The sequence below is a fragment of the Silene latifolia genome, chromosome 6, assembly GCF_048544455.1.
Source record: "Silene latifolia isolate original U9 population chromosome 6, ASM4854445v1, whole genome shotgun sequence".
Lineage (NCBI taxonomy): Eukaryota > Viridiplantae > Streptophyta > Magnoliopsida > Caryophyllales > Caryophyllaceae > Silene > Silene latifolia.
This window is the reverse complement of record NC_133531.1, coordinates 28,839,524-28,864,644: the sequence shown is the minus strand read 5'-3', so window position 1 is coordinate 28,864,644 and position 25,121 is coordinate 28,839,524. Positions and strand designations below refer to the sequence as shown.

Here is a 25,121-nt window from a genome sequence, read left to right as displayed (position 1 = left end):
GGTTAGGGTAGGATTCGCCAACTCCGAGGTAACATTTTTCGGAAATGTCATTCAAAAGGGGATTAAAGAGAAAAAAGACGAAATGGCGCATATTTTTACATATTTCATGCATGCATAAGGTTGTTTAATGCACATATATCGCTTTTTCATGCATGTATGTTCTATATGGGCCGAGTACTTCACCAAGCCAATCAATATTATCTTGATGGTCGAAAATGCAAACATAGACAAATATATTTGATGGCCTAAATAAATGAACAGAATTATGAAAATAGATACTGATTTTAAGTGTACCAAATACTATATTAAGATCCGTCCATATCCTCTCCATAAAAAGTCATTCATTTACCCTGCCATTGCACTCTAAACTCTTACCATTATTAATAGGCCGGGGGGATCAGAAACAAAAAATACAAGCAGTCATTCAAACCGAGATCAAGTAAAAAAAAAACAGAAAGACGAATTGATGCATATTTTACATATTTTAGGACACTTTATCACGAGCTCATTTTCCGCATTCAAACAAAAAATCTAGACCAAAACACTTTTATCAGAAGTAATGAGCGTACAGTTCCTTACGAGCTTTGATAATTTGGATCATCCGTGAGTCAAATCCGCTCATGGAGAAGCTTGATAGGACATATATAATTTTGGACAAAGAAAACTTCAAGGGACTGTAGTAGATAGATATTCTTAGATGATGAAGACAGGGGAGATTCATCCATATCGACATCATTGGAGAAAACGAGTACCTTTCATTATCATGTCCCATGCTGACAGGAAGCGACCAAAATTGAAGGCGTAGTTGGCCAGTAAATGTACTACTGATTGCTCAGGAATAAACAAAACTAAACTGAGAAGATCCATCATCTTAATGCCTTTTAGAGACCTGGAAGTTCGTCATTATTAGGCAAATTTCAAGTTCACTAAGGCAATACCTCTGTAAACTGCCCACTGTCGGTGAATGCTTCTCCCCGTGGACTTCTTTCTAATTAATATCATGCTCCTGGTCTTTAGCATTAACAGCTGCAACGCTGCAAATAAAAATAAAGCTTGTATTAGTCATCATTACCTTGCTGATTGTGAGTAATAGACCTTACTCAAACCATAATTACAGCTTTATAAGTTCATATTACCCTGGTATTGAAACACATGAATTCTCGTATAAAATGGGCTAGTGATAAAACTATCATGAAACCGATCTTCTAAAGTAATTACTTTATGCACTGATAGAGTCATTGCGCCCTAAACTCTTACCATTATTACTCAGTCGGGGATCAAAAACAAAAAATACAAGGAGTCACTCAAACGGGGATCAATTCCAGAAAAAAAAACAAAAAGACGAAACGATGCAAATTTTACATATTTCATGCATGTGCAAGGTTGTTTAATGCACATATATCACTTTTTCTTGCATCTACAAGGCTATTCTATGCACTGATAAGGCTATTTAAGCCTAAACCCTTACCATTCAAGCTTTTCTAACATAAATGACGCAAACATAAGCTTGGAAATGAATCTCCAGGGAATGAACTATAAATTATTGTAAAGCTGATTTCCAAATCACTAATAAAACAGTTTGCTAATATATATTGCTATAAATTTTAATTGGATTGTGTAAAATTTCAAAACACAGCTTATGACAACTGACAAGTAATTATCGAGGAATACAACTAAGAATCAAATGACATTTGAAAAGAAGCAAAACAACATAGAGCAGAACACACAATGAATGAAACCCTAACTTATATCATTAATATCGTAAAGTTGTGGAATGAAAAAGAAATAGGGAAAACTGGAAATTAGGGTTAATTGCAAGATACAAATTGATGAATCTTAGGAAAAAATACATGAATGAACAAATTAGGGAAAGTATGGAGTATAATCGCCTTTACCTGAATCCGCGGAAATGTGCGGTGGAAGGAGCGAAAACGGTGGTGATTGATGAATTCAACCCTAATTTGAGAAGCGGTTTGACAAGAGTCGAAAACAAGGTGATCATAGGGATGATCGGAGAGTGATATGATCGGAGAGGGTGATTAAAGAGGACGATCGCAGAAAGATGAGAGAGAAAGAGGAATTGTCAAAGTGATTTGGTTTGGAGGGTTTTGGGGTGTCTGATAATTTTGAAAATTTCGGGAAGTTATTGAGACCAACAATCTCAATCGTCCAAATTCAATTAAATCCAAGGATTGTAAGTGGTTCTCATGGTTCTCATTATCTTAATGGTTCTCATAGGATCCTAAATCTATATATATATATATATATATATATATATATATATATATATATATATATATATATTCTTCCACTTTAACTTAATATCTACTTATCCATGTTTTGTAAATATTTAAGTTCGCTTTAAATTTATCATCTTTTTTTTTACTAAACTCTCTAACATGTTGATCTATAAAAAATCGTGCATTTATGCACGGGATTTAAACTAGCTACAATTCATGGACTATAACAACCGGTTGTATATGTTGTACGGTGTAGAATCTGAGCTTTGTGATAAAGTACCGAACTTTATGTTAAAGAATATGTGTTTTATTAAAAAGTATTGAGTTCCCCTATTTACACATTAAAAACATGAACTTTGAATTAGCTCAGAAAGAATACATATAAGCTCGGATTCTTATACCTTGGTTTATGCAAACGCTTATAAGTACAATTGGATGTATAATCCTATTTATGCACTAGTTAGTAACATGCTCTTAGAGTTAGCTTGTATTGTTGTGACATTAACAAAAAGTGTTGACATTACCATTATCATTTCCCTAAATTTACAAGCATTCTAAATTTTGTAAGAAGGAATTTTTCTACAATACTTTACGGTAAGGATTTTAATTTACTTTATTATTCTTTAGGTAATATATTGAACAATTTATATAAACACAAAATCTTATTGAACACGGCACGTATCCGTCACTTTGGAGTGACGGATACCATTTCTTGTCACAAATTACCCAAATAGAGGAGAGAGGGAAGCACATGGGGTGCCCCCACCTTGTCCCTCCTATTCGTTTTGTGAATGGCATTACCCGTCACTTGTTCCAACCCGTCTTTAGCAAGACTAATTGTTACAAGTATATAAAATGTTTTGATCATCCTGTCATAACATGATATTTACAATAATCATCCTGTCTTTTGTACTCACTTTTACGCTCCACGTCACTATTTACCAAAAATGTCACAATTTATATAATCTTGTCACCTCTAATTTGTTACCATTTGTATGTCGTATTTTTTGTTCTTATGTACCGGAAAAAAACGTAACCCATTATGTTGAAACCATTTTATCGTCAGTAGTGATCAATTTTAGTTACTCCCTTCATTTAATTAAAAAAAACTTAATAATAAACAAATAATTAAAATGGTGGGATAATTTTTTATTTTTTTTAATTTATGCTCATTTTACAACTTTATCCTTAATTCAAATAAGTGAAATTATTTTAGAATAACTCGCTCTAAACAACCCGAATCAAACTTCAAAGTATTAAAGATAAGTCATATAGGACTATAGGGTTTTGTTTGGTAAAACTACCTGAAAATGTAGCTGAAAACTGAAAAGGTAACTAATAAGATAGCTGAAAATTGGGAACTGATAAGGTAACTGATTATATAAAAATGTGTTTGACAAACTAGCTGAAAAGGTAGCTGATTTTGGTAAAATGACGTAAATGGATATGAAAATTATTTAATATTATAGAATAAAGGGGTACAAAATGAAAAATAAGTTATTTCAGGTACCAGATTTCTCAAATGCAACATAAGGTAGCATTTCATTTCAGGTACCTTATTTCACCAAATAAGTTACTTGCCAAACACTTGTAAAAAAATCAGGTAGCTGAAATTTTGGTCAAACAAGCTACCTGAAATATCGTATCAAACGGTGTCTAGGAGTATCAATTGGAGGACTATACTTTGATCTCATTGGTTGAAAATCATGATTCACATAAATTCTCAAAAACATTGTAACATGGTCGCCAAGGTGTATGGCTAAAATGTCTAGTTTCTTCTTTTGTACTTACTCTTCGTCATTAAGCTAATGTTTCGTTTGGCAATGTGGCACCCCACAACCTCACCCACCTACATTCGACTTGCCACATTTCTGCCTCCAAACTCCCTAGAAATAAAATCATTGAAAAACAAGATCATAGAAAAGTAAAAGAAGATCGAATTAAAAGCACAAAAAAAACAAACAACCAAAGTGCCAAAATAAAATAAAAATAAATATAAAAATAATCAGCTGGTCTTCTTTAGAGTTTAAGACAAATATAACTGTATTATAACTAAAACAGTTAAGTAAAAAACTATCTAAATAGGTGAGCCAAATTTTTATTATTTCTTGTATATTTACTAACAAATTTTCATTTACAATGGACACTTTTAGTCATAAGAGCATCCGCAAAGGTGGGGGAGGTGTTTCCCCATATGTCCTCTCTCTCTTCATATGAGGCTCCTTATTGTTGCACAAAACTCCTCAACATTTGAGGTTCCACTGTTTTTAAAGGAGTTCCCCAAAAAAAAAGTAAGGCAATTTGTGTTACTTTTGAGGAGGTTCCCAAATTTTTGTGTGTGAATTGGGGAACCCCATTGTTGCATAAATGTAATTATGAAATGGAGAGGGTAAATGGAAAAGTTAGTGGAAAATGAGGTGGACGAATAAGAAAAGGAAAGAGAAGATATGGGGAGCCTCACCTTTGCGGATGCTCTAAGTTTAAGACCTCTCACAAGTTGCAAGTAGGAGAGCAAGTGGGATAGGGTTTGTGACTGTCACAAGCGAGACTTGTTGATGTGTACTATTTTATCTCATCTATGCAAGTGACTAAGTAATATTTAACCCGTTTTGACTATAAAATTGATATCTCCGTCTTAAATAAGAATCGATTAAAAAAAACAAATTAGAGTCATTAAGCATTTGTGCCTAGACCTGGCAAAACGGGCAATGGGTCGGGTTCGGGTCGGACCAATTCGGGTCGGGTCTGCTCAGGTATATCACAATATTGAGTTAGTTTGGGTCAGGTCGGGTTCTTTCGAGTTTCCAGATTTTTTCGAATACGTTTGTTGAGTCATTTACGGGTCAAGCGGGTCGTTTTGGGCCGGGTCATTTTCAGGTCAGTGATTAAAGGAAAAAAAGGCATTTCAAGTCTTTTGGGGTCAATTAAAGTTATGTTTTGTCGGGTCATTTTCAGGTTATGTGGTTTTAGATCGGTCATTTCGGGTCGGGTCTGTTACGAGTCTATGAATGCTCGGGTCATTTTTGTATCGGGTCAGGTCAATTCGAAATTCGGGTGTCATTCGAGTGCGGCAACTCGGGCCGATTTCGTATCTCGAGCCAGCCTTTTTAGGTTGGGTCAATCGAGTCGAGTTGGTTTTATCAGGTCCTAGCCCCATGTTAATGTTTCATGTCATGTGGGTTCCACACTTCCAAAAACTCCTCTATAAATTCTGCCCTCGACCAACTCCATTCTTCCCTTTTCCCTTCCTAATTTCTCTCCTTATATGCTCAAAAACTTTCTTCCAATTTCTTTAGTCTAATATCATAATTCACAAAAATGATTGACACTCAAAACTTTGTTCAATTTGATTTCCCCCCACATGATAATTATCTTGATAATTATATCTCAATTCCTCAAGAAATTCCCCAAGATGATTTACGTGATACTACAACACAACTTGTGCCAAATGGTGACATATCTCGAAGTTACGAGGAAAATAAAGATCCTAAATTAAGACGAAAGGTGTCAAATCGACTATCTGCTCGACGTTCAAGATTTCGCAAAAAAATACATATGGAGAATTTAAAAGTCGAATTGGACCGACTTAAGATCCAAAACCGTGAGTTTAAAACCCGGTTGGGCACGGTCACGTACCAACGTCGTATTGTTAGAAGTGAAAATGAGAGATTACATTATGAATCAACGTTACTTAAGCGAAGGTTAAACGATCTATGTAACTCGTTGATGGCCATGCAACAATTCCCTAATGATTTCTACCATTTATTAAAATATGACGATTATTGAACAATTTAATTACCGGCTAAATTAAAATAAAATAATTTACGTAAACTTTTTTTATTTTTGGCATTTTCACCCGTGTGTTACTTTTACTTTATTAGTACAAGTTACTTTAAGGAGGATAATAGCACGTGGTAGAAATTTTGAGGGTTTTTGGAAAGGCATCTACTTTGTGTAGATTGTAAAAAATGGAATGTTGCATTCTCAATTACTGAAAAATATTGAGAGATATAAAGTAAACTTGCGGTTAATGGATTGTTTTTGTTATCTCTTTGTAGTTGTTGCTATGCTTTTATTCTATTGTATGGTCTAAAACCATAAAATTTTCAAAGCAAATAAATATGATGTAACGATAAAAAAAAAAAAAAAAAAAAAAAAAGTCAATCGTCCGAAAAGCTATTATTGATGCCACTTTTCGCTATGGGGCTAGTTCAGTGCATATGTTAGAGTATAAAACTGATCTCAAAACTCCAATTATCAGTTTAAGCTTTTGGTTGAAATGATTTCTTGACAGCATAGCTATGGACTTATGATAGTGGTGACACTCACAAGAGTTTAATGTGTTAAGTGAATTGTTAACTTTTAATCGTGAGGCAAATTAAGTCATTTATTCATCATTTCTTAAACTTGTGTCCAAGCCTAATCGAGAAAACGTTTCTATTTCAAACATGTTTTAACTAATGGAGACTGTATATATAGCGGTTTTATTCTTTGTATTCCATTTATATATGCTTGAAAATAAAATGATCCAAGTACTAAGTACTAACGCCTCATTCCAGCTTCTAGCATTTTTCGTTAAACGGTCGCTAATTACGTACACTTCCTTGTAGTAAAGCCTCGCTTCACCTAGAATAAGTCTCCCATGAATAAACAAACAATGGTATAGGCGTATAGCTAGCCGGAAAATAAGGCGGAATAAAGCTAGGGAAGGCATAATGTTTGTCTGAAATTACTAATGTCACTCATGTTTGTGATCGAGACAATGAATAATAATAGTTTGAAATTACTAATGCCACTCATGTTTGTGATCGAGACAATGAATAATAACATGCCCTTAGACTTAGCTTATACTGTTATGACATTTACAAAAAGTGTAGTGACATTATCATATTCCAAAACTATGTAACAAAAAATAAATTATTGGACTTGTATAATTATGTGACGTACGATGTCACGAACTCATTAACTAATAAAAAACATGGAATTGACGATACATCATCTATCCTAGGAATAACAAACCTAATTTAAGGGGTAATTTGGTTTTAGGTAGGATAAACATCTAGCTTTTGGCCAATGTAAAGAAGTAAAGTTGAGAACTCAAAAAGCTAAGTGAATAATCAAATATCACAAATTCTATGGTAAGAGTGTAAGACTCTTGTATGTGTGACGAGAAAAAAGTGACTACTTTTTATAACTAAAAAATGATCATTTTATTTAAAGTGGTCATTATTTATCAAAAAGTAATCTCTTTTTTGCAAAATACACGGAAAAGACCGTTGTACAAGATACTTATTGATCAAATATGTGTTACTTTAACCAGTCTATAAATTAAGGTATGGGTCAAGCTTATTAGATTTGACGTATTGTGAAAAATGATTGAATCCAAATAATTATGTAAGTGTCATATATCAAATAATTATGAAAAAGTTTGTCATTATGCAATGGAAGGAGAAAGGTCATGTTTTTGTCATTAAAATTTTAGTTAAGTTTAATCCAATTCATTTTAGTTTTGATCCATTAGATTGAGTTCAATTTTATTAAGTTAAATTATGTTAAGTTGATTTAAATTTAGTTAATTTAGGAAGTTAATTAATTTTAATCAATTAGATATATTTAATATTTACATTATATTTGGTTAAGTTTAATTTGGTTAATTTATGCGAATAAGTTTAACTAGGATTTAATTAATTTAATTTAAGCTAAGTTAAGTTTTATAAGTTTAGTTAATTTGAGTTTACCTAATGGTTTGGTTAATTTAGTTTAGTTATGTTAAGTTATGTTAGCTTAACTAAGTTAATTTAAGCTTACCTAATGAAGTTATTTAAATTTAAATAAGTATATTTAATTTAAGCTAATTTAATTTTAGTAGTTAAGGGCTTAGTTATGCTATGTTCTGTTAGTTTAAGTTTGATTAAGTTAATTTAATTTTATATAAGTTAATTAAATTTTGAGTTGAGTTTAAGTTAAATTTAGTTTATTAAGGTAGTTACTTTCAACTTCATTAAGCTAATTTCAGTTGGTTTTGTTCAAACAATGTTATTCCAAATAACAAGTCTTAACTCCAAGACTCCAAAAGAGTCTAATCTCATATTCCTTTTGTTTCGATCATTTGTTGTCCTGTTTTATTTTTGGGTGTCTCAACCGTCCTTTTTATTTTAAGAATGAGCCTGATAAGTAATCTGAGCATTTACACTCAATTTGGTCATTTAGTAATTGGTCTCCTCATCTTTTCTTAGTCTTTATGCCAAAACCAAAGAACAACAATTGATCGGAATAGGAATGGGGGAATATATGTTTATTGTCCAATAGTCTCACAAAATAAATATTGTCAAAATTACATGTGTCGTACAAGTAACAGAAGATCTCCTTCTAGGTGACCTATTCTATCTGAAATGCTCACATTTAACAATAAAAATGGTCATATAGAATTCGTCTTAAGCCTTCAACAGAATAAGCCGTCTGAGAAGAGAGAATGTGTACAAATAAAAACAAATGCATCTTCTTGGTCCAAAGTCCAAACAAAAACTGCTGACATGATAGTTTAATTGCAAATTCAAAGAAGAGAAGACAGAAAACGATGGAAGGTTTAAGGAGTATAGATTTGATAAAGTCTGAAAGTAACACAAATACGAGCACATTGCCACATCCTAGAGAGATCCAACTTCTACTTCTTGCTAGAGGTTACATCCTTTATGTTTACTTTATCATTGTTTGAGGTCAAAATTAGTCGACATAACACATGGTATTATGCTAAAGAATTTGCAAACATTTTCATTGATCAACTTTGCTTAATAATGTGTCCACCAGCTTAGCTCCATGTGTCCGATTTAGAACACCCAAGCGGAAAGGTAAATGGTAGGTGAAAGGTGTTACTCAATCGAGGTATGATTGTTCACAAAATCTCATTATACCCTCGTCATTTCTATACCCTTATTTCCTCTCTTATTTCAATACAATAAATCTCTCAGTTACTCACACCAACCACTATCGGCCAGACTATTTACTGGACCACCACATCTCCTCTTCCAGACCATTGGTCATTCCCGGCCTTGTCGTCATTCACGCACCACGAAGACCACCGCCCAACGAGTTTTACACCAGGCTGGCCCAATTTTTTTTTTTTTTTTTGGTCTAAACCATCCGGTAATCCGAACCACATTGGGCCGACTAATCCGGATTTCGGGGCGTGTCCAAGGATTACGGTATTTAAACCCCTCCCAATCGCAGTTGTGGGGGATCGATCCGCATACCTCCCTACCAAGCGCAGCCCCATGCTACCACTGCGTCAACCAACAATTGGTTAGGCTGGCCCAATCTTTGAAGATTGAAATTCCAGCATCAAAGATTCACTTTTTGACCGTGGACAGAGGTCACTACGACATTGACAACAATTACTTCAAATCCTAATTTCATTTCTAAATTCATTTAATCTCCTTGATTGACATGGAAACTAGCATCCATGATTAGGTAATTTAACGAATTTCATTAATTTTGTGAGGAATAGAATTAGAAGGAGTTTTTTTTTTTTTTTTTTTTTTTTTTTTTTTTTTTTTTTTTTTCTGAGAATGTAAGATATGAAAAATCACTGACAAAAAGTCAATGAAAAATTGAAAGAGTAATATTTCCATGAAAGAGCTACAACGAATTCACTTTTTGGACTTTGGACTAAGACCATCCCCAAGCAAGGTCAATTGCTTGGTCATGGTTAATCAAGCAATTAGCATGGTTAATGTGTGACCAAAGGTGGTTAATTTGTGACCAAAAACAAAAAATGGTCAATTTGTGACCAAGGTTGGTAAAAAAGGATGGTTTTATTGACCTTCTATGTGTCCATTTCTTATTGGTTGAACAATTATAAAACAATAAAAAAATTACTCTACACTAATCTACTCTACTTACGTAACTAGAATTTGGGAAAACTTTCGTAATTAGAATTTGCTTTTAATGCATTTTAACATTTCGTAGTATTTAATGTTTTTTTAAAAAATGTATGCGGTATTTTATATATCGAATCACGTTTTTCAATAATTTTTTTTAATTGTTAATGAAATCGTCTAATCACTTTTCAAAATAAAAACGTTGTTATTTAATATTTTTTCCGTAAAGTACAACATAAGATTAATATAGTAGTAAAAAATTGGGGTAGTTTTTTTTATTAAGTTATTTACAATAATAGAAAAATAACTATATTTATAAAATGTTAGGAAAAATAAATGTAAAAGTAAGAGAGAGAAAAATGGGGTAGAGAATGTGGAAAATAATTGGGAATGTTGTGAAGTGGATAATGATTGGGTTGATGATCTAGGCCGCGACCTTCTGTTTGGGAGGGTGAAAATGGGTCAAGATTAATAAGGTGAGATTAAGAGTAAAATCGGGTCACGACCTAGTTAACGCGACTACTGCTTGGGGATGGTCTAAGAGGATGCATTTGTTTATTTATAGCACATAATAATTTTGACAATATGTATTTTGTGAGACTGTTATACAATATATGAGATTAGATTGTTGGAGTTGAACAAAACTTAATTTTGCTTAACTTTTTTAAACATAATTTTGCTGAACTTAATTTAATTTATAGGAACTGAATTTAACTTATAGACACTTAATTTTTCTGAACTTAACTTATACTCCGTAGGAGCTTAACTTTTCTGAATTGAAGGAATCTTAACTTAATTTAATTTAACTCGTCAGTTTTATAAAACTATTAATTTTGCTTAACTCTTGGAACTTAACTTTTCTAAATTGAACTTAATTTTGCTTATTTTTATTGAACTTAATTTTACTGAACTTAACTTAAGTTATAAAAGCTCAACTTAACTTTTCTGAACTTAACTTAATTTTACTGAACTTAACTTAACTTAACTTATAAGCTTAATTTTTCTAAACTTAACTTTGTTTTGATGAACTGAACTTAAAGATAGTGACTTTAAGTCCAAAAGAACATGACCTTTAGTCTATCTTAAAACGGATATATCCGTCTTAAGAATAAAACTGGTCAAATAGAGCCTCACTTGCATATAAAGGGCAAATCTCTCTTAAAACGGATATATCTAGACATTTTATTTTTGTCTTATTTGTGGTATTTAACCCGACTTACATTTAAGACGGGTACTTCCGCCTTAGACAAGAATTTATGTTATCCATATTCCATTGTTCCAAAATCCAAACAAGTAGACCTGACAAAATTGACCTGACCTGAATAACTTAACCCGATACCCGAACTTGACAGAACTTGAATTGACCCGCCCAGTATAACCCGAACCGAATACTTATTGTTGCAAACTGTTTATTATTCATAAATAACATGATAATAGTTAACTCGAAATGATCTGACCTGAACCGAATTATTGCCAACTCGAATTGACCCGATTCGTACCCAACCCGATTAATCCGTCTAACAGGTCTAGATACAAGTGATAACCAACCCACCCACCCAATATAAAACGAGTGCATTAGCTTACAATAAGTTTCCATAAGAAGCCGACCCATTAATGGCCACACTCTCTATATGGACTATAGCTACCGATCCATTAGCTTACACAATAAGGTCCATAAATATAATCACATAATTAGGGTTTTGGAAACAATCAAGTTGGCGCCTCCCAAACTCCTCTATATTTAACCAACAGCCGTATCACTATTTTTCAAATCTCATATCTTCAAACCTCTTTATCTTCCTCTTCTCTTTCATTCAATATTTTTTTTTTTTTTTTTTGATGATTTCATTAATCTTGTGTTAGATAAATTTTGAAAGTTTATTTTGGGGTAAATATTGCGGTGATTATAAAAATTCCTCGTTCTGAAATTAGCCATCATCTTGGCATGATAGACACTTATACACCCATAGAATATGAGCTTTTTTACCCCCCAATTAATTTATTTTTTTATTTAACATAATTAATGATTTTTTACTGTTTCAATTTTCTGGGTAGTTGGTAGCTGTGATTATAATTAAATTACTAAAGTTCTGAATGCTACAAATTTTTTGTAGCATGATAGACTCCTTATTTTAGCTGGATAGTATATGAGCTACCAACTCTGTTTAATTTCAGTTTTATTGTTTTTATTTTTAATTGAAATTTAAAATTTTTGATTGTTGTAAATCAATTTTTAAGATTTTTAATTCGATTTAATCAAACTCTATTTTTCTGTATTAGCGTAATTGATGGAGATAGCCATTAAAAATTGCATAGCATTGATTAAATGTCGATGATAAATGCTTAGGCACTCCAAAAAGTGATTATTGTGGTGTTTAAAGCCCTAATTTGTTAATGCACTGAGTTGGGGTTACGCACACCTCCATATTTTCATCAATTTAACATACGGATTAAGGAATGATTGAATGAAACAGAAACCATTTTATTTGATTTTATCAACTAAGTATATACTCCCTTTGTAAAGTCAAGTAAATGACGAGAATTGTTTGTGGGAATAAAAAATGATTGGCATATAAAACCGGTCTGGATTCTCAGCATTTCCTCAAAAGAAATGGACATTCATTTCTTATCAACGGTCATTGCGATATCCAACGCTTGTAATTTTTTTCATAAAAATAAAGGTTTAATGGATGGTGAGAGAAAATATATTAAAATATGGTTGTATAAGAGAGGAAAGGGAGAGAAGGTAATGGAGAGGATCTAAATTCATACTCCGTATAAAACAGGGTGAATAAGGGTTGGTGCGAAGGTCGTACCTACGGAAAAAACACTAGAAGCAAGCTAGAACCAAATCTAATGCGATATGAATAGGTCTGAATGTCCGATAGTGAAATTGGGGGATTCTCAATGAACTTCCTAGACCATGCCCAAGCAAGATCAATTGTTAGATCATACTAATGATATAATTAAACAAGTATAATTGCTGATCTTTGATGGTTAATTTGTGACCTTTTACCAAGGTTAATTTGTGACCATTGTTGAACAAAATTGACCACCCTAGTGATCTTTTAGGTGTACAATTTCTATTGGTTGAATAATAAAAAAAAGTACTATATAATATGATAAGTGGGATATGATTGAGAATGTTGTGAGGTGGAAAATAATTGGGTTGATGACCTAGATCGTGACATTTTGCTTGAGAGGGTGAAAGTAGATCAAGATAAATAAAGTAGAATTAAGAGTAAAACCGGATCGCGACTTAATTAGCGCGACTTTTGCTCGGGGATGAAAATCAAACAAATTGTAACGACCATTTTAACGTAAACACAAATTCTTATTTTAGACCGTCATATGACTCATATCTGTCTGAAATGGTTAGACGGATACCATTTTCTCTCACAAAAAACCCATTTAGGGTGTGAGTGGGAAAGTACATGGGGCCATGGGGGTGTCCTAGTACTATTTCAGACGGATATGACGGTCTGAAATAAGAATTTCATTTTCTCTCACAAAAAACCCATTTAGGGTGTGAGTGGGAAAGTACATGGGGCCATGGGGGTGTCCCAGTACTATTTCAGACGGATATGACGGTCTGAAATAAGAATTTGTGTTTACCAGTCCGTCTTGCTTTAGACCGCTTTATTTTATACCGCAATAAGACCTCTTATAAGTGAGAAGCACATGGATGGATAGTGGGACATCCCCATGTGCTTTCCCACTCACACCCTAAATGAGTTTTTTATTAGAGGAAATGGTATCTCTATCTGACCATTTCAGACGAAAACAAATAAAGTGATTATCTTTAACAATATTTGATCGGTATCAGATTTTTTCTGAAATCATTTTATCTGTTCATTTGGTCTTAAAAATTCAGTTTATATTTCAAATGTGAATTTAAGAAACCTCTTCAATTGAATTTAGTATAACTCAAGTAAGTTCCAAAAATTGACTCTTTAAGTTCAACTAGTTTTGTGACCATGGAATGTTTTCTAGTGTAGAAATTGATTGAATTTTAGGTTCACTTTATACTCCCTCCATTCTTTAATGGGTTTTTTGTCAAACACAACCTTTAAAAAACTTTTTTTTCCAAACACCACCTTTAAAAAAAAAGTTTGTGAAACACAACCTTTAATAAAATTATTTTTGTTAAACACGACATTTTGGTTAGAATTTGAACACTTGCAATGGGGTGACTTACAGTCGAGGTTTGAGATAGTAAACGAGGTCGGTTTGAGGTGTTTTTAACCTCGTTGGAAAGGTGGGAGTACAAGCTTTCCAGGCGTTATCAATACGGTGGTGATAGGTGGCCTTATATGAGGTCTATTGGTGTGTAAAGTAAGGCTGATTAAGGAGTGAATTTGTGTTTTTCTTATTTGTTTTTACCTCCAATTCACTCCTTGACCAACCTTACTTTACACACCAATAGACCCCACATAAGGCCGCCTATCACCACCGTATTGGTAACGCCTGGAAAGTTTGTAGTCCCACCTTTCCAAAGAGTATAAGAACACCTCAAATCGACCTCGTTTGCAACCTCAAATATCGACTTAAAGTCACTCTATTGCAAGTGTTCAAATTCTAGCCAAAATGTCGTGTTTAACAAAAAAAATTTTATTAAAGGTTGTGTTTCACAAACTTTTTTTTTAAAGGTTGTGTTTGGAAAAAAAAGTTTTTTAAAGGTTGTGTTTGACAAAAAACCCTTCTTTAATATATGACGTATTAGAGATGTGCACAAATATTAAGATGAATTAATTGTACATTTTGAAAACAGGCAAAATATGAAAAACAAATGGTGCATTTATTGTTAGCTTACATATACACCAATAGAATAATAGCAGGAGAATTTTTAGTGGTGTAGAACAATGCAAAGGTGAGAGAAATGATGGAATCCATTTTTAAAATAATGTTCAAAAATAAAATATTTGTTGTTTTGGGTCGGTTTTGAAAATATTTGTCAAAATGGTGTCCACGTAGACTCGGATTTTCCAAACCTGAAATACGGAACAAACACGCTACTATCAAATAGTGGCGTGTTTCTAGTGAATATAAAATTGTAAAATTTGGAAAATGGAGTAAAGGAAACACGCCAATACAAATGGCGGGTCTTAGGGTAGAGACACGCCTTGCCCACTGGCGTGTCTATTGAACATCCATCCTCCAACTGCATTACTAACATGAACTGCATCGTCCATCTCATCCTCAGCAAAAAACTCCCACAACTTTCTCCTTGCATCCTTCTTCTCATCCTCCTGCAAAAACGACACTCTTTTAATTGCATTTACCCCAACTCCACGATTTCCTTCTCCCTCAACCTTGCGCCTCAACATGCAATCACCATTATCACTAGGACCAGCATTGTTACTGCTAACACCAACGACATCATCCTCATTATCCCAAAACAAACCCTTGAGCTCATGAAACAAAGCCCGGAACAAATGACCCATCAAAAACTCCGGTGCATCGGGACCATTAAACCCGTCATAAATCCCAACAAACAACCACCCATGCTCTTCAGAAGAGAATGATACTTGAAGAAGAGAATGATTGAGAGAGGAAAAGCCTTGTGAATTTCGTGATGCATCTATAGGGTTGGGTAATCATAGTTTTAATGATATAAATTGATTTTTGATAGGAAAATATATGACATGAATTGATAAAACGCATCAAATTAATTGGGAAATTGGGATTGAAGTTGGGAATTGATGTATTAGATGGATTGGGGTTTGTGAAGTTATTAATTGGGGAAAGTGGGGTTGAATCATTGATTGATATTAGAAGGGTATATGATATTGATTGAATGAATAAAGGAAGTTTGGATCAGGACGAAGAAGAACAAGAATATAAAGATGAAGACGGAAGTTGTGTGTATTTTGTTTGAAGCAGATTTTGTAAATTTGATGGTGAATAGACACGCCATTCCCACCGGCGTGTCTCTACCCTAAGACCCGCCACTCGTATTGGCGTGTTTCCTTCATTCTATTTTCCAAATTTTACAATTTTCTACTCACTTGAAACACGCCATTGGTAGTGGCGTGTTTGTTCCGTATTCCAGGTTTGGAAATCCCGAGCCTACGTGGACACCATTTTGACAAATATTTTCAAAACCGACCCAAAACGACAAATATTTTATTTTTGACCATTATTTCAAAAATGGACGACAATAATCTTAAATTGCAGAACTTTTGTGGGAACTGTGCATTAGATAAATATTGGGTATGGAGAAGTCTAAAACGTCATCTAAAATGTAAAAAACAAAACCTCTAAAACGTCATATATTAAAGAATGGAGGGAGTATTAATGAAGACATCTCTCATTAATCATTTGAAACTAAATTAATTGAGGTGAAGCATTATTGTAAAATTTAAAACACTGCGTTTTCCTTTCGATATCTCACCTCCTTGTTTATCTACCAATCAAATTCTTTAGCAAAAGAAGAATTACTGAAAAGATAATTCTCAGTCTTCTGTGTTTTACGTTATTTATAGGATTATAATTTTACTTCCTCGGTAATTTCCAATTCATCGTTGTACAAGTTATACTTCCTCAATTTTATTCAATAAAAATCTCCAATATTGCCCTTTTAATATACATATACATTACAATAAAAATTGTTGTGATAGAAGTTATATACTTGTTAAAATCCAATATTGCCCTTTCGACAACCTCCTTTCAAGGGACGAGTGATGATAATAAGTGATAGTCATCTTAAAGATAACTTAGGAGTTGTTTGGTTAATCAAGGAATTTAATTTTCCTAGGAACCTACAATTCATGGGAATTAAGTTCCCTCATCAAATTCGGGTGAATTTCGGAAAAGTGTTTGGTTGCTCATATAGGAATTAAATTCCACAGGATCTTCCAATGATCAAGGGGGGAGTAGGTAAGCAACTTCATACATCATGTAGGCATTGGAAGTTCCTGCGAAGTTCTAATTACTATATTTTCCAAAATTTAAGGCAACCAAACAACCCATGTTTTTCAAAATCATGGGATTTTCCAATGCCTATGTTTCTAAGTGGCAACCAAACGATCCCTTAATTTCACGAATTTTTCTACTACAGTTAAGCATTCATCGACCCAAACCTCCTACAGTGACAGTCCTACGATTCAAATGATTCCTTATGTCAAATCTTTAATGTATAACTAGTATAACACTCGTGAAAATTCACGAGATTATTTTATATTTTTAAATAAAATATCTGATAAAATTGTGAAAACGGCATATCTAATAATTATTATTATTAGCTAATTTTTTTGAAAATAAAAACAATCACCGAACTTTTATTCTTTCTCTCAAAAGTAACTCAATCTTTCACCGTTAACACTAATAGTTCAAATCAAATTTTATACATTTCTTATATGGATTATTTTCTATAAATGTGTCCTAAAGGCACATGTAATTAACACTTAAATGATAAATTTCTTATAAAAATTAGGATTTTTTTGTTAAACACAACCTTTAAAAAAAACTCTTTACGAAGCATTATCTTTTAAAAAAGGAATAATTAATGGGAATAATCCATACTATGGACGCCGTTCCTATAATAATCCAAACTACACTTTAACTCACTATAATCCTAACTATCCCCCTCTTTTCCGACATTACCCCAAATGACCCGCTACTTGTTATTCAGGTAACCTATGCATAAATGATCATATATATCTCTCTCTATTTTTTTTCTCACAATCTCACCTACTCGTAAAACTTAACTTAAACTAAAGCAATTAACCCGTCACTAGCAATCCTCACCGAAATACAAAAATTTCCCAAATTTTTACGCACAAACTATCATGTGTTTCATCAATGGTCATTCCACCATCATATTCATAAGACCATGGCAACTCACGATCTTTACCATCATTTCCATCACCAATAACCCTACCTGACATTAACCCACAACTACCAAGCAACCCATTGACAACCAGCAGCACGTTTGCCCACCATTCGAGGCGTCATCGGCTCGACCCACCTGTATCTGAGGCGATAGTGGTGCCACCACCACCATTGTTCAAGTCAACCCACTCGATTTACGTGTTCAGGCACCAAATAAAACAAAATGAAGGAGATTGTGAAGTACAAAATCAAACCGTGATTTTTTTAAACCTTAGATTCCCTTTTTAATCGGGTAGTAAACGTTACTTTGGGATTAGGACGGTTGTGGAGTTGCGTTGTTATGGTGGTCGTATGAGGTCCGTGAGTCGGGGTAGCGGTTGTGTAGTGGTGATTGTGGGTGGACAATAGCGGTTGTGGAGGTGGTTGTGATATGGTGATGGAGGAGGGTTGAATGGGAGAGATTAACATGACAAACAATTAAGAAGGGGATGGAGTCAGATAACTAAAAATGCACACTAAAAAAAGAAGGTAAGTTAAATTTTAAAACGGTGTTACTCTTTCACATACGGAATTTACTCAATTACATACATTTTTTCATTAATTTTCCATACGCTACCCTTTAACCAAACAATCCAAAACTCTCTCTTCTCTCCTTCTCAAAACTTAACTCAATTTTTTTCACCTTAAATGGAGGTAGAAATAATTGTACTCGCTTAACTCAATAATTATCAACAAGTAATTAAGAAGTCATTCATGTACTCATTTCTTTCGTTGATTTGGCCAATTGCCAACAATTGTATTGAATATGTTTTACAAATATTAGGCCACTAAAGCATTTCTTTCGTTGATTTGATTAGGAGGTCATTCATGGTACTCGCTTCCAGAGTTCGGTTATCTAAATTGCATATTAAACAAGTAATTACTCCTTTTTAAAATTAAAATCACATCGGCTATTTTTTCCGTTAAATTAACTTTTTTTTTTCAAGTTAGGGTTTGTTTTTAATTTAGGTTTTTTCCCCAATTAGAGGTGGTGAAAAGGTGATAGGGTCAAGAAGGGTGCCGGTCTACACAACAACGGGATAGTCCGGTAAGGGTGTGTGTTTAGGTGACGTTATAGGAAGTCCGGTATGGGTTGACAACATGTTTGGCAGGGGATGGTGGTTGTCATTCAGCTAACAATGGTTGTCCAACAAAGAATGGGGTGGTGGTGGGGTGCTTTTCAATTTTAATTTACTTTTTAAATTTTTGACAATTGAAAGGAAAATGAGAGATGGGAAAATGTGGAGTAGTAAATGTGAAGAGTAAAATTGGAAATTGCGTATGTGATAGAGTGAAACTTGTATGTGAAAGAGCAATACTTATTTTAAAATGAAGATGATATTTAGGAATGAAAGAAAAAAAAGGGTTCAAGGAAGAGGATGAAGAGGAGAGGAAGAGAAAAAAAAAAGTTGCAGAAGAGAGAGAGAGAGAAAGAATGACGAAGGGGAAGGAGGAATAGAAATAAGGAGTGACAGGCTTTCAGAGGTAATTAAAACGACCAAGTTCAGTCAAGGAAGGGAGTGGAATAGTTAGGATTATAGTGAGTTAAAGCGTAGTTTGGATTATTATAGAAAGGGCGTACATAGTATGGATTATTCCTATTAATTAATCCTTAAAAAAAGTTTGTAAAACAACCTTTAAAAAACAAAAAGTTGCGAATCACTACTTTTAGGCCGGAGTTTGACCCAATTAATAAAAATCCGTTGATGACTCACAATTAATTACTCCAATAAGTCTTCTTATAGAATTTTGACAAAGAATAATATTGAATGTGTTTTTCTGTGTGTTCTATTGCACAAATTAGTTGTCAATATATACAACCTAAACGAGATTATTGCGGGGAATCAAATCTAATTGTTTCCGTATAGCTATTCCTAAATTACAGGATTTACATGCTAAGAATAAGCCTATGTGCTGATTTTGTGCCTATGTGCAATATTCTTAGCCTATGTGCTGATTTTGTGCCTATGTGCAATATTCTCGGAATATTGCCTCCAACACCCCCCTTCAAGTTGGAGCATGGGAGTCGGAAATGCCCAACTTGTCAAGCAAAACTTTAAACCGTGGACGTCCCAAGGCCTTGGTGAGTATATCATCAAGTTGAGATTGAGTGTGAATATAGCACGGTAGCACAACACCATTGCGAATGTGAGTACGAATGAAGTGACAATCAATCTCTATGTGCTTGGTGCGTTCATGAGATACCGGATTGTTGGCAATGTGCATGACACTCTGATTATCGCAGTGTAACCGAACTGGCTCATGAATAGGAATACCAATCCCGTCAAGCAAACCCTTCAACCATAAAATTTCGCATGTGGCGGCTGTCATGGCCCGGTATTCAGCTTCGGTAGAGGACAAGGAGACCATGGCTTGCTTTTTCGTTTTCCAGGAGATAGGAGAGCCACCCAAACAAAAGAAGTAAGCGGTAATGGATTGACGAGTAATCGAACAACTGCCGTAGGTCGCATCACAATAGGCTTCAAGCTTTAAAACCGAATAAGCACGAAAGATAATACCTTGACCCGGATTATTTTTCAAATAACGAACAACCCGTAATGCCGCTTCCCATTGAGTAGGTGTCGGTTTTTGCATGAACTGTGCCAAAATATGGACCGAGTAGCATATATCGGGTCGGGTGAGAGTCAACTAAATAAGTTTACCAACCAGCCGTCTATACTTTGCGCCATCTTCAAGAGGAGCATCTTTAGCAAGAGCAAGTTGGTGTTTTTCTTCCATGGGAACACTAACGGGTTTACAACCAAGAAGACCCGTTTCAGATAATAAGTCGAGGGTGTATTTTCGTTGACAAAAAAATAGTCCCTTCGAGCTATGGGCAACTTCAAGACCCAAAAAATACTTCAATTTCCCCAAATACTTCATATAAAAGCACTTGCTTAAGTATGACTTAAATTTAGAAATAGCATGTGTATCATTTCCAGCAATAACTAAATCATCGACATAAACAAGAATGTGCACCTCAACTCCATTTTTGCGGAAAGTAAATAAAGAATTATCGGAAGCGCTCATAATAAAACCATAAGAAGATAAAGCCGTAGCAAGTTTAGCATACCAGCACCTCGGAGCTTGACGGAGGCCGTATAGTGACTTGCGAAGACGACAAACTTTACCCTCAAACCCTTTACTAAAGCCAGGCGGCATGCGCATATATACTTCTTCCGACAAGTCGTCGTGAAGAAAAGCATTATGCACATCTATTTGATGTAATTCCCACTTCTTAATAGTTGCGACGGCTAAAAAAGTGCGCACGGTGACCATCTTAACCGTCGGAGCAAACGTTTCAGTGAAGTCAACACCCGCTTCTTGGTAATTATCGAGTACCACGAGACGTGCTTTAAACCGTTCCACAGTATCGTCAGATTTGTGTTTGATTTTGAACACCCACATACACCCAATTGCGACTTTCCCGGATGGTAAATCACTCACTATCCAAGTATTATTTGTTTCAAGTGCAACGATTTCCTCGGCCATGGCTTTTCGCCAGCGAACATCACCTATTGCTTCCTTAAAGGATTTGGGTTCAATATCTCGAGTGAGAGCTGCAAGAAAATGACGATGCGGATGCGAAAAATTATCGTAATTCACAAAATGAGTTAAAGGATAAGAACTACCTGAGACGGAATTGGCGGAGAGTGACTCATCCAAGGACGTGTTAATGCAATCCCACCGAACATAGTCTTTGTGATTTTTATTCGGAATTTTATCTCACTTCCCACGCCCAAGAGCTCCTTATGTCGGAATTTCCCCACCTTCCTCAGTAATTATTTCTGACCCATTTTCGTGCTCAATATATTAAGAACCAGGACCACTGTCAACTTATTCCTCGACATTACCAGAATCAGACGGACTTTCCCCACTGTCTACTACACGGGAACTGACAGCAGCGGAAATGGGGTCGTCGTCGTCGGGAACAGAGGGCTCCCCATTAGTACTTACAGCATCATTTGAACCCTCCTATGGTTTTTGCGCAAAAGGAAAAATGTTTTCAACGAAGCTCACATCACGTGACTGAAAATAAGTACCCGTCTCAAGATCAAATAGATTCCAACCTTTTTTACTTAAAGGATATCCGAGAAAAACACACCTCCGACTACGACTATCAAATTTATCGACTGGGTGTAAATTCTTAGCATAGGCTAAACACCCGAAAATGCGAAGTAAATTGAGATCAGCCGGTTTACCGAAGAGCAACTCAAACGGTGTTTTTCCCTGTAAAACTCGAGTTGGTGTTGTAATACTACGGTTTTATGAGTCTCTGGGTACTCTATCGAGTCGGTCTTACTCTGTCAAGTAAGGGTGTTTTGATTTTAGAAACAGTATTCTGCCTGTAGGGTACTCGATCGAGTAGCCTGGGTACTCGATCGAGTAAGTGGCACTCGATCGAGTACGTTAGTTACTCGATCGAGTAGGTCGGTAAACGGGTATTATTTCGAGGGGTTTTGTTCATAACACGGATTAGTATATAATTCATACCGTCATCTTTATTACACACTTTTACAAACCTAATAATCTTAAAAAGGAGATTGAGACTACGTTATTCACATCATCCGTGTTATTGGCAAATCCCGGAGCTTGAGAGGTTGGATTTCATCATTCTTTGTGTCCTTGTGATCCTTGCGTCGAGGGTAAGATCTACGTACCAATTTTATAGCATTTAATGAACTTTGTTTAAACCCTAATTTGGGGGATTGGGGGGTTTTGATGGTTATTGTGATCGTTAGTAATTATATGATTATGTGAATATGAGGAGGATTCGTAGAAGAGCGTTTTTGAGACAGATGCTAGATCGTCTGCTGTTTGTGATTGCATTTCAGGTAGGGTTTTCCCTACTCAGTATTAGTTACATGATATGTGTGGTGAATTGTGTTGTAGTTAGTATTGTTGATTGTTTCAGACGGTTGTGGAGATTGTATTGTGATTGCTGTTTATCTGTCTTTGTTCTTCGGGGCATGTCCCTGGCTGAGTGGAGTCACTTGCGGGAGTGGCTTCACGCCCATGATTCGTCTTCTGTGGAACCCGCCATAGAAGGGATGTGCACATTAATGGACTTGGGTTTATCGCTCGATGGAGATGAGCGGGGATTTGGTGGGTACGGCTGCGGTCCCCCACTGGCGGTGTGGAGTATCTGTTGCGATGGGTACTCTGGTAGGGCTACACACTTTAGTGTGTAGTTAGTTACGTGGAGATTGTTTATAGAGACCGGGGTTTGATGTGACGATTGTGCTGTTTGGTAATTGTTGTATTGTATCTTGTTTTCGTGTAATTAGTACTGACCCGTTTAATTGTTTTATAAAACTGTGGTGATCCATTCGGGGATGGTGAACAGTTGTTGAGCAGGTTTGATATGGTGTTTATGGGCTAGCTGGGATGAGTCATCACTTGCAGTTAGAAGAGTCTTCCGCTGTTGTCATACATTGTTGTTTAGTTTTTAGACATTTCGTTTTCGGAGAACTTGTATCGTATTTTATCAGTTTGGTTTTGGTTTGTAATCACTTAAACTTTATTACTATTTAAATTATGTTTCGTTATTGTCTTTTGATTATCATTGCCTCGAGAAACCGAGTTGGTGACGTTCTTATACCTGGGTTGTCCTGGTAAGGCACTCGGAGTATGAGGGTGTCACAAAGTGGTATCAGAGCGACGATCCTGAAACCTGTAATCAATGAATCTAATGAACATAGGGAGTCAATTAAAATGAACCCGGGGTAAAAGTTGTAGGAGCTAATGCAAAGGCTTGGGAGACGTCCTAAAGTCGCGAACTCGCCTTGCAATTTTGAACCGGTCACATGGGGGTACGTGTCAGGGTCGTAAGTGTTGTCTTTTGTTCTGTATGTGTACCTGATAGCATGTGTAGTGAACCATTGGATGTTGGATGTGGAGAGTTGGAAGTATGGATAAAAGTTGAAGGAGACGTGTTTGCATGTTGAATTGAATGAAAAGTATGTTGCGTGTTTATAATGTGGCATTTTGATAACATGAATAGATCGTTTCAATGATTATATAAGGAGTTGCGCGTATTTGCATGTGTAGTTAAGTTATTTTGTTAAACTTATAAAACTTGTATATTATGTTGGGAAAGTGAGATGAACATGCGGGTAGTTTATACGAGTCTGCATGACTCGATCGAGTAGGGGGCACTCGATCGAGTGGGTGAGGTACTCGATCGAGTGGGTGTGACTCGGTCGAGTAGGTAGTTTGATGTTTTCTGGACAGAACCGTGTTTTTGGGTACTCGATCGAGTACATAGGGGCACTCGATCGAGTTGGGGCCGCTCGATCGAGTGTCTTGTCAGATCGGTCGAGTATGTTTTTGGGCAGGAGTCTGATTAGGTTCTGGAGTCGAGGCACTCGATCGAGTAGGTTGGGCACTCGATCGAGTGGCCTCAACTTCCTCGAGTGGGTTCTGGTACTCGATCGAGTGGGGTCTGTGCAGGTTGTATACGTGTCTTGGGTTATAGTATGCGTGTTTATATCTACCTTTTCTTATATAGTTACAAGATGCCGCGAAAGAGAAACGCCCTAAATGCTAGAGCTGAGAGTATGACCACCAATGACATAGTTAAGATGTTGGAGCACCAAGATGCTCTTACAGAAGCTTTAAAGAGAGTGGGGAAGGATAAGGATGTTGATCATTCAAAGATTAGTCTCTACATAGCGAGGTTTAACCCAAAAGAGTACAAGGGGACCGGGGAGCAAATTCTTCTGGATAATTGGCACAGAGAGATGGAGAACATCTTGGATTTGGTGTACTGCCCAGATGAGATAAAAGTGGAACAAGCTGCGTTCTACTTGAGGGAGGCGGCAGGTGAGTGGTGGGACACGGTAAAGGTGAACGCTAGGGATATGTATGCGAGGCAGGGGTTACCTTCTATTCCTTGGGAAGAGTTTAGAAAGGCTATGAGGCGAGAGTTCATGCCGAAGCATGTGAGGAGTAAGTTGAGAGAGGAGTTCGATGGGTTTAAGATGACAGCTGACGTGACGGTGGCTGAGTACTACCGACAGTTTAATGAGAAGGCTAGGTATGCTCAGGATATGGGATTGAGTGATGAGAACCTAGCTCCGAGGTTTGAGAAGGGGTTGACCCCCAAGATCATGGAGAAGTTACCTGTGGG

At 35.4% G+C, this 25,121-nt stretch overlaps 1 non-coding gene and 1 pseudogene across 1 annotated transcript; both read left to right on the top strand.

The window, feature by feature from the left end:
• Nucleotides 1–12,008: 12,008 nt before the first annotated feature.
• LOC141589036 (small nucleolar RNA snoR8a) lies at nt 12,009–12,099 on the top strand. Its single transcript, XR_012519994.1, has one exon. It is a non-coding gene; the product is annotated as a small nucleolar RNA snoR8a (small nucleolar RNA).
• Nucleotides 12,100–12,172: 73 nt separating this feature from the next.
• On the top strand, nt 12,173–12,274 carry LOC141589039 (small nucleolar RNA snoR8a; annotated as a pseudogene).
• Nucleotides 12,275–25,121: the final 12,847 nt, after the last annotated feature.